The 11,217-nt window shown below is 43.8% G+C and overlaps 1 pseudogene across 1 annotated transcript; it reads left to right on the top strand.

The window, feature by feature from the left end:
* LOC129539720 (TATA-box-binding protein pseudogene) lies at window positions 1–10,234 on the top strand (annotated as a pseudogene). Its single transcript, XR_016038581.1, has 2 exons — window positions 1–1,893; window positions 2,846–10,234. The product of XR_016038581.1 is annotated as a TATA-box-binding protein pseudogene (transcript).
* Window positions 10,235–11,217: the final 983 nt, after the last annotated feature.

Here is an 11,217-nt window from a genome sequence, read left to right as displayed (position 1 = left end):
TCTCTGCTCTCTCCTCAAACCTTCTCCTCCCTGATCCTTCCCATACAGGCCCCCTTTCTCTCAGCTGATGGACCGCAAGTACTTATTTAAAAAAGAAAAAAGTCAAAGAGCTAGCTGAGCTACCCAGTCTATGATAATGTGTTTAAAGCAACCCAAAGTGACAGAGACAGTGACCTCTAAATTTGTTTTTAGGCTAGATTTCTCCCCTGAGTTCTGGACTCATAACCAACTGCATTTGTTGCTATTTCCAACTAGAACACCAAAAGAGCACACACTTCTCACCAATCATTCTTCCCTCAGTCTTCCCCATCTCCACAAATAATAACACCATCTTAATTGTTCAAGCCAAAAAAATCACTAAAATCACACTTAACTCTCTTCTACATTAGAGCCATCAGTGATTCTTCATGGTTTTACCTCCAAATTATCTCTCTTGTCCAATTCTATCTTCACTGCCACCACCCTGACCCAAACTAACCCTGTTATTGTTTTGGGTTTATTTGAACCAAACAGGATTAACAGGTCTGAGAAGAGTTGAAAACTGTGAGAAATCATCACAGGCTCTGAGTTAATGAGTGTAAAACCAGCAACAGGTGTATCAAGAGCTCAAATAGTGTCATGGCCACCTAGCACTGTGGACTTCAGAAATGCCAAGCAAATACTTCCTTCCAGAAAGACAAAATTTTACCTGAAAAAAAAAAAAACTGCTAGGTTGAAAAACCAAATTGGGCAGGGAAGTAGCACTGCAGGTAAGGGAAAGAAAAGGTTCCAAGAGTAGGGAGCAGGGGAAGGTGCCGGATGAAGAACTCAGAAAATTCTGCAACAGCAAAATACAACATCTGAGGTGAGAATACCACCTGGCCAGGCAAGCCCCACTGGCCTGTAAGAAACAACAGAAAAACTTTTCTGAACCAAGCTCCACTCCGAATGGCAGAGAAATAACCATATCTTGAGCCCTTCACTGTAACAAGAGGAATCCCACAGGCCACAGTTAAGACCCTGCACAATCAAATTAGTGTTTTTAAAAAAAGAAAAACCAAAAAGGGCACAAAACAGAAAAAGAACTCTGGAATAAAATGTCCAATTATGCAACTGAAAAAGACAGTAGTCAATTCCAAGAAAAATAAAATATAATGCAGTAATGAAAAGTAATTCTAATTTTTAGTCAAAAATATTCATTGAGCATCAGATTAGAGCCAGACATGGTTACTAAATAATGACCTTGATAGATAGGGGGAAAAAATAATAAAAGAAAACCAAATCATTAAAAGGAATACGAAAGTATAGGCACCATAGAAAGAACAGGGTAGGAAGGAGAACAATGAATATATTCCAACAAAAGTAAATTTACACCTTGCAAGAAGGTGATACAAGATGAGCAAAGAATGATCCAAATATGAAGCAGGGGACTTCCCTGGTGGTCCAGCGGTTAAGAATCTTCCTTCCAAAGCAGGAGATGTGGGCTCCATCCTTGGATAGGCAACGAAGACCCTCATGCCTCAATTGACCCCTCACCCAGAACCCCAGCAATGGATGCAGGGGCACTCAGCGACTTAGCTGGCTCCTCTGGAAGTATAATGTATGGCCCTCTGCAGACAAGAAACAGGCCAAAGGAAAGGACAACCCTCAAAGGCAGAGTGGATGTCCAAATCAAATCAATATACCACAGATCGCCTGGAGAACAGAGTCCCTAATAACAAGGGACTCCAAATGGTCTGCAGGTCTTGGCAAATATTGAACATCCTTGTATACCTCACACCCACAACTACAACAAAGGGAGCTGCAGTACTCCCACCATTTTACTTGGAAGAAACTGAAGAAAGCTGAGGCTGTGAGAAGTGGATTTGTCCAGGGTTACTCTGGAGCCCAGTCGTCTCTCCTCCCAGGACTGAGGTTTGAAACACCCCACCCCCCTTTTAGGGAGCTGGAATCCAGGAGAAGTCTACTGGGTGGGGGTAGGGGCATGAGGCACATAGGTGCTGCCTTCCTGGAGGAGCCAAGGGTGAGGAACTGCATTTACCATAGATCTTAAAGGGAAGCTGGGAGTCCCAGCCTCAGGGCATATGAGAGAAATGCAGGTGATGGTGGGCACAGGCCTCACCTGAAAAATGAGGTTATTGTCCTGGTCTGATAGCAAAGCGGGTAATGAGTGGTTTCTAGGCAGAAAAGGAGGGCGTTGAAATGGGTGATCGCAAAGATTTCCCTCCATTTGGGAGAATGGAGCTCAGCCGCAGGCTCTGCCACAAAGGGACCTCATCTCTCATCTGGAGTGGCCTGAACCCAGCACCTGTGAGCTCCTCCCCAGGCCTGCTTATCTTGCCCTCCCAGGTCTCCCCACCATATTTCACTCCATTTCACTTCCCGCCCAAGGTTGCTGGCTAGGTGGGAGCAGGAAGTGAGCCCGAACGGCACCCCTCAGCTGGGCACAGCCCTGCAGCCTTGTTTTCATTGCGTTGCTGTCTTCCTGCCAGATGCAGGGTGCTGCAAGGCCACCTCCTCCTCTATCACTAATTCATGTCAGCTACATCCCAGGCAGGCACACTGCCTTCTGATGAGTGATGAGGAGTCTGGTATGCTATAGTTCATGGGGTCGCAAACAGTCAGACACAACTGAGCAAGTAACACACACACCACACTGCTTTGTATAATGTAACATTAAGTGGAGTTTTGAGGTTAAGAGACAGGTGGGCTATACTAGACCACCTGACCTGCCTCTTGAGAAACCTGTATGCAGATCAGGAAGCAACAGTTAGAACTGCACATGGAACAACAGACTGGTTCCAAATAGGAAAAGGAGTACGTCAAGGTTGTATATTGTCACCCTGCTTATTTAACTTATATGCAGAGTACATCATGAGGAACGCTGGGATGGAGGAAGCACAAGCTGGAATCAAGATTGCCTGGAGAAATATCAATAACCTCAGATATGCAGATGACACCACCCTTATGGCAGAAAGTGAAGAAGAACTAAAGAGCCTCTTGATGAAAGTGAAAGAGGAGAGTGAAAAAGTTGGCTTAAAGCTCAACATTCAGAAAACTAAGATCATGGCATCCGGTCCCATCACTTCATGGCAAATAGATGGGGAAATAGTGGAAACAGTGGCTGACTTTATTTTTCTGGGCTCCAAAATCACTGCAGATGGTGATTGAAGCCGTGAAATTAAAAGACGCTTACTCCTTGGAAGGAAAGTTATGACCAACCTAGACAGCATATTAAAAAGCAGAGATATTACTTTGCCAACCAAGGTCCGTCTAGTCAAGGCTACGTTTTTTTCCAGTGGTCATGTATGGATGTGAGAGTTGGACTGTGAAGAAAGCTGATCGCCAAAGAATTGATGCTTTTGAACTGTGGTGCTGGAGAAGACTCTTGAGAGTCCTTTGGACTGCAAGGAGACCCAACTAGTCCATCCTAAAGGAGATCAGTCCTGAATATTCATTGGAAGGACTGATGCTGAAGCTGAAACTCCAATACTTTGGCCACCTGATGCAAAGAGCTGACTCATTTGAAAAGACCCTGATGCTGGGAAAGATTGAGGGCAGTAGGAGAAGGGGACAACAGAGGATAAGATGGTTGTATGGCATCACCGACTCTATGTACATGGGTTTGGGTGGACTCCGGGAGTTGGTGATGGACAGGGGGGCCTGGCATGCTGCAGTTCATGGGGTCGCAAAGAGTCAGACACGACTGAGTGACTGAACTGAACTGAACTTGAGGTTAAGAAATGGAAGGAAGTCCACTTGTATGCTTGTTAGACTGCATTGAGGAACATAGTGTATCCATATCCGTCGTTATGACCTTCCCTGAGTTCCAAACGGCAGATGTGAACAGTTGCTAGTAGAATGAGCAGCCAAGAACCCAAAAAAGGCAAGATTAAAGGGACCAGATAAACTCATCAAAAGTAGCAGACTGCCCACCTGAGATGAGATTAAGGGAGTGCAAGCCCCACCCACACACTAACCTTGTCAGACCCCACCAGTATAAAAACCCTCAAGTTCCAGGTTCTCAAGGCAGAAGCCTGGTGCATCTCCCTTTGCCTTGCAAAGTGGTATAGCTATTCTTTTCTACTCCACTCAAAACTCTTGTCTCCGGGATTTGATTCGTCACGGATGTACAGAGGAGCTGAGCTTTCGGTAACAAAAGTCAGTCTCTGAGAAGAGTGTGCTAGACTAGCTCCAGGAAAAGACTGAACGCTTTCCTAGGCAATTTCCAGTCTGACGGTTTTGGTTCACCAAGAAGAAAGTGAACATCATGGATCGGAATGATAGCCTCTCTCCGTTTGACCAGTATCTGGCCTCTCAAGGTGCCATGAGTCCTGGAATCCCTGTCTTCAGTCCAATGATGCATTATGGCACAGGACTGACTCCGCAGCCGATTCAGAGCACCGACGATCTGTCTACTTTGGAGGAGGAGCAGCAGCAGGCGGTGGTGGCAACAGGTCAGCTTTCGCCGAAGTCCCAGCAGGCAACCCAGGAGGCCTCAGACCCGACACCACAGCTCTTCAACTCACAGCCTCTTACAACGGCCCCCTTGCTGGGTACCACTCCCCTGTATCCGTCCCCCATGACCCCCATGACTCCTGCCATACCAGCCTCAGAGATGGCTGAGTTGGTGCCACAGCTGCACAATATTGTATGCACAGTGAATCTTGGTTGTAAACTTGACCTAAAGAGCATTGCCCTTCTTGCTCGAAATGCTGAATATAATCCCAAGAGGTTTGCTGCTGTAATCATGAGAATAAGGGAGCCCCGGACCACTGCACTGTTATTCAGTTCTGGGAAGATGGTGTGCACAGGAGGCAAGAGTGAAGAACAGTCCAGACTAGCAGCAAGAAAATATGCCAGAATCATACAGAAGTTGGGTTTTCCAACTAAGTTCTTGGACTTCAAGATTCAGAACATGGTGGGGAGCTGTGATGTGAAGTTCCCCATAAGGTTAGAAGCCCTTGTGCTTAGCCACCAACAGTTCGCTAGTTATGAACCAGAGTTATTTCCTGGTTTAGTCTACAGAATGATCAAACCGAGAATTGTTCTCCTTATTTTTGTTTCTGGAAAAGTTGTGTTAACAGGTGCTAAAATCAGAAGAGAAATGTCTGAAGCCTTTAATAACATCTACTCTATTCTAAAGGGTTTCAGGAAGACATCGTAATGGCTGTCATGGCTCCTGCCTCCTCCACCCACTTTTTTTTTTTTTAAACCAATTGGTTATGGTGTATTTGTTGTGTTGTGGACGGTCCCATGTAGTGAGAGGTTGGACGTGAGGTTGTAAATCACAGTTCCGATTGAAGCTCTCCTGCACGTGTACCCCATAAAGGTGCCAAGAAGGGGTATTATTTCTGCAGGAAGAACACCAAAAGTGTTACTGTAAGATGTTGAAACTGTATTACTAATCGAGTAGTAATGTCTGTTTATTTATATTTAGATTTTAAACATTTCATGCTTTTTCCAAAAAGTTTTTAAGAATTCTTTTATTTTATTGATTGATTTTTGGCTGTGCTGAGTCTTTGTTGCTGTGCACAGGTTTTCTCGAGTTGTGGTGTGTGGGCTTCTGCTTACCGTGGCTTCTCTTGTTTCAGAGCATTGGCTCTTAGGTCACTCAGGCTCTGTAGTTTTGACTCACAAGCTTAGTTGCCCTGAGACTTATGTGGAATCTTCCTGAATCACAGATCAACTCCCGTGCCTTGGCAGATTCTCAGTCACTGGACTACCAGAGAAGTCCACTTGCTGCTTTTGACAAGTTGGTTTAAGGGACAAAACTTTGTGTTAAAGCCACCTCAACAACTGATTAGACTTTATTTTGTTTAATTTCTTCCCCATAATCCAGAGTTTTGTTTTGTTTTTTTTCTACCAGGAAAATAAAAATCTGTTTTGAAAGGTGTTGTTTTCTAATTGGTAACTCTTAAGGATTATTTTTCTACCAGACACATTCGCCTTTTCAGTATTTCAGGACAAAAAGGAACGTTTATATTCATATTAATGAACGCAAATGGCTGCACATATCTTTCTTTCTTCAGAGTACTCTGTAGAATAAATGCTGTTTATAGAAGTGTTAAGAAACAAACCAAAAAAAAAAAGCCCAAAAGCCCAAAATGGAGTCCCTTGGGCTAAGCCCCATTGTGATTAGTTTAGGCCCCTCCCAGGAGTAGAATTTTAAACCAATCAATCTAGAATTACCCAATCAACTCCTGTGATATAATCTGCCTAAAGCCCCCTGCCTTTCTCTAAGGGAAGTGCCTAAAATAATCCGATCTTCATTTCTTCCCATCTTCCTTCTGTTTATGAAAGCCTTCCATTTTGTTCAGGTCCTCAGAGTTCTTTTCTATTTGTTAGAAGGGATAACTGCCAGACTATCAAATAAAGCCAATTAGATCTTCCAGTTTACTCAGTTGAATTTTGTTTTTTAATGTAACAAAAGCAGCACTACAGAATAGTGAGGAAAATAGATTTTTCAATAAATGGTGTTGAAAAAATATAATATCTGCAAGGGAGAACTAATGACATAGAATGCCTGCCTCACAGCTTGGACAAAAATCAATTCCAATTGAATCATGTATCCATGAAGCTTTTTACAAGACTTCCCGTGAGAATATATCTTTATGATCTATGGCAATGGTTTTCAGTCCAGGCCAGTGTTGCTCCCCAGCAAATATTTGACAATGTCTGGAGAATTTTTTTGGTTGTTAAAACTGGGGGCGGGGAGGAGGGTTGGTGGGTAGGGACTTCCTGGTGGTCCAGGGAAGTTAGTTACATAGAACTGAGTGAACTGGTAAATATGGTTATAAATTTTATGGCTTCTATCTAAAAAATTACTGGTTTAAATCTGTGTTTTCCAAGAGTAAGGAAAATCTCCCCCTTAAACTAATTATGACTTACAATAATTTGGTAAATTATACCTTTGTAAGAAGAATTGAAACATTTATCTTTTTCTCTCTATTTGGTTGATCCTACGAGTAACATATGCTTGTCTCAAAGATTAAGCCATGCATAAGTTGTGTACAGCCTGGACAATGAAAATATGGATAGCTCATTAAATCAGTCATGACTCCTTTGGTTGCTTGACTATTGCAGCTGGATTACAACTAGTTATACTGCTGCTACTGCTGCTAAGTCGCTTCGGTCGTGTCCGACTCTGTGCGACCCCATAGACGGCAGCCCACCAGGCTCCCCCATCCCCAGGATTCTACAGTCAAGAACACTGAAGTGGGTTGCCATTTCCTTCTCCAATGCATGAAAAGTGAAAGTGAAGTCGCTCAGTCTTGTCTGACTCTTAGCAACCCCATGGACTGCAGCCCACCAGGCTCCTCCGTCCATGGGATTTTCCAGGCAAGAGTACTGGAGTGGGGTGCCATTGCCTTCTCCACTAGTTATACTAATCATTGCTTTAATTTGTTCTTTGTTTTCAGACTGTTTGTGCTCTGTGCCTCCCTGCTGCACTTTGTCTTTGTCAGTGGTACTGGCTGCATTACTTATCTCTTGTCTAATTTAGAAGACTGCTGTCTCATGTAATACCCAGTGTGTAACCAGGCCCCCAACAAAGCTTATATGACTAAAAATATAACATAAAATAAATGTAAGAGTTTGATTCTAGGTATAGGAAGAAGCAACAAGGGAAAATGTCTGCTGGATCATGAGTAGGCACAAGATCCAGAGAATCTCTCATTATTGCTGTGGTTTAATCCAAAATTTAGCACCTGGAGTGGCATATCAAGAGATTTCACCCAATCTGGGATGAGTCTCCCAGCACCGTGAGACAAAATTTGATCATGAACTGTCTCCCAAATATTGATCAAATTTCCAACCAGGAGGGGAGAATATGAGAAATGGAATACTTCCTGCTTTGCCAATCATTAGCAATTTCAGCCCTCCAATGTGAGCAGATGAGCCCTGAGAAAACGGAGGAAGGAGAAAACCTGCCACCAGGCAGTCATCAGATTGCAGCCACTACCTATGGTGAACCCTGAGGAAATTCAGGATATGAAAATACAGGATTACAGGCCCCAGATAGCTGAGGTACATATCAAGGAAATAATTTTAATGAGCCCTGAGTCTTGCATCTTCCCATACATAGAAAAGCACATAATTCCTTAACTTGAGATGCTGCCTCCTGGGTTATATGTCCAATATTTCTAAGTCTACAGGTGTAAAGTAGACACATTCCAAATAGGAACAGAAGACAAATATCAACAATTGGAACACCGATAGCAGACACTCTTGGATGGATCCATCTGATAAAGCAGAACAGTCATCATTCCCTTTTCCCACAAGACTGTGGAATGGACATTGACAATGGGGAATTGTAGCAGGGAAGAGCCAATTCTGACTCCAGGCTGGATCTGTTTCTTTGACTTTAACCTTTGTTTTTGCTGCTTTTGTTATTATAATCATACATAATGGCCTACGTCAGGGAATCCTGCCCCTCTATCTGACTGTTAAAGTCCCTTTGTTAGAATCTGACCCAGCCCACCTGTGAAACTGGCACCCAGACATGGATAAAATGGCTAATTTGAGACATTAGTCTGCTATCCTCTCAGGTCAGCTGGCTTTCTGAATAAAGTTGTATTATTTTCCTAAACACCTTGACTCTCAGTTAACTGACCTGTCATGCAATGAGCAGGCTTAGACTCTGTAACATGCAGAGTTCCCAGGTTTGGAGAGCCTTTCTATCCCCCATTTCTTGTAGGCAAGTCTCCAGCCTCCATGGCCTTCCTAGAGTTCCAAAAGCTGGATTTGAACAGTAGATTAAGACACTTGCTCCTTGGAAGAAAAGCTATGACCAACCTAGACAGCATATTAAAAAGTAGAGACATTACCTTGCCGACAAAAGTCTATCTGCTCAAAGCTGTGGTTTTTCCAGTAGTCATGTATGGATGTGAGAACTGGACTATAAAGAAAGCTGAGCACCGAAGAATTGATGCTTTTGAACTGTGGTGTTCAAGAAGACTCTTGAGAGTCTCTTGGACTGCAAGGAGATCCAACCAGTCAATCCTAAAGGAAATCAGTCCCGAATATTCATTCAGTTCAGTTCAGTCGCTCAGTCGTGTCCGACTCTTTGCGACCCCACAAATCACAGCACGCCAGGCCTCCCTGTCCACCACCAAATCCCGGAGTTCACATGAACGACTGATGTTGAAGCTGAAACTCCAATACTTTGTCCAACAGATGCAAAGAACTGACTCACTGGAAAAGACTCTGATGCTGGGAAAGATTGAAGGCATGAGGAGAAGGGGGCGACAAAGGATGAAATGGTTGGATGGCATTACCAACTTGATGGACATGAGTTTGAGCAAGTTCCAGGAGTTGGTGATGGACAGGGAGGCCTGGTGTGCTGCAGTCCATGGGGTCGCAAAGAGGACACGACTGAGTGAATGATCTGAACAGAATCAAGGGAAAGAAAGTGAAAGTGAAAGTCTGACTATTTCCGACCCCATGGATTACACAGTCCATGGAATTCTCTAGGCCAGAATACTAGAGTGGGTAGCCTTTCCCTTCTCCTGAGGATACTCCCAACCCAGGGATCAAACCTAGGTCTCCCACATTGCTGGTGGATTCTTTACCAACTGAGCCACAGGGAAGCCCAAGAATACTGGAGTGGGTATACTATCCCTTCTCCAGCAGATCTTCCAGACTCAGGAACTGACCCAGGGTCTCCTGTGTTACAGGCAGATTCTTTATCAACTGAGCTATCAGGGAAACTTCAACTTGAAGTTGAACAGCTGAAGTTGAATGGTTCTATGAAGACCTTCTAGAACTAACACCCCAAAAAGATGTCCTTTTCATTATAGGGGACTGAAATGCAAAAGTAGGAAGTCAAGAAACACCTGGAATAACAGGAAAATTTGGCCTTGGAGTACAGAAGGCTAATAGAGTTTTACCAAGAGAAGGCACTGGTCATAGCAAACACCCTCTTCCAACAACACAAGAGAAGACTCTACACATGGACATCACCAGATGGTCAACACCGAAATCAGATTGATTATATTCTTTGCAGCCAAAGATGGAGAAGCTATATACAGTCAGCAAAAACAAGACCAGGAGCTGACTGTGGCTCAGATCATGATCTCCTTATTACCAAATTCAGACTTAAATTGAAGAAAGCAGGGAAAATCACTAGACCATTCAAGTATGACCTAAATCAAATCCCTTAGATTATACAGTGGAAGTGAGAAATAGATTTAAGGGACTAGATCTGATAGATAGAGTGCCTGATGAACTCTGGACGGAGGTTCATGACACTAGACGGGAGACAGGGAGCAAGACCATCCCCAAGAAAAAGAAATGCAAAAAAGCAAAATGGCTGTCTGAGGAGGCCTTACAAATAGCTGTGGAAAGAAGAGAAGTGAAAAGCAAAGGAGAAAAGGAAAGATATTCCCATTTGAATGCAGAGTTCCAAAGAATAGCAAGGAGAGATAAGAAAGCCTTCCTCAGCGATCAATGCAAGGAAATAGAGGAAAAGAACAGAATGGAAAAGACTAGAGATCTCTTCAAGAAAATTAGAGATACCAAGGCGCGGAGAAGGCAATGGCAAGCCACTCCAGTACTCTTGCCTAGAAAATCCCATGGACGGGGGAGCCCGGTGGCTTGCAGTCCATGGGGTCACTACGAGTCTGATGTGGCTGAGCGACTTCACTTTCCCTTTTCACTTTCACACATTGGAGAAGGAAATGGCAACCCACTCCAGTGTTCTTGCCTGGAGAATCCCAGGGACGGGGGAGCCTGGTGGGCTTCCGTCTATGGGGTCACGCAGAGTTGGACACGACTGAAGTGACTTAGCAGCAGGGAACATTTCATGCAAAGAAGTGCTCAATAAAGGACAGAAATGGTAGGGACCTAACAGAAGCAGAAGATATTAAGAAGAGGTGGTAAGAATATACAGAAGAACTATACAAAAAAGATCTTCAGGACCCAGATAATCACAGTGGTGTGATCACTCACCTAGAGCCAGACATCCTGGAATGTGAAGTCAAGTGGGCCTTAGGAAACATCACTACGAACAAAGCTAGTGGAGGTGATGGAATTCCAGTTGAGCTATTTCAAATCCTAAAAGATGATGCTGTGAAAGTGCTACACTTAATATGCCAGAAAATTTGGAAAACTCAGCAGTAGCCACAGGACTGGAAAAGGTCAGTTTTCATTCCAATCCCAAAGAAAGGCAATGCCAAAGAATGCTCAAACTACCGCACAATTGTACTCATCTCACATGCTAGTAGTGTCATGCTCAAA

This window comes from Moschus berezovskii, chromosome 11 (assembly GCF_049115385.1).
Source record: "Moschus berezovskii isolate FMDL1 chromosome 11, NW_MosBer_1.0, whole genome shotgun sequence".
NCBI lineage: Eukaryota > Metazoa > Chordata > Mammalia > Artiodactyla > Moschidae > Moschus > Moschus berezovskii.
The sequence above is the reverse complement of the archived record's forward strand: the minus strand, read 5'-3'. Positions and strand labels throughout refer to the sequence as shown.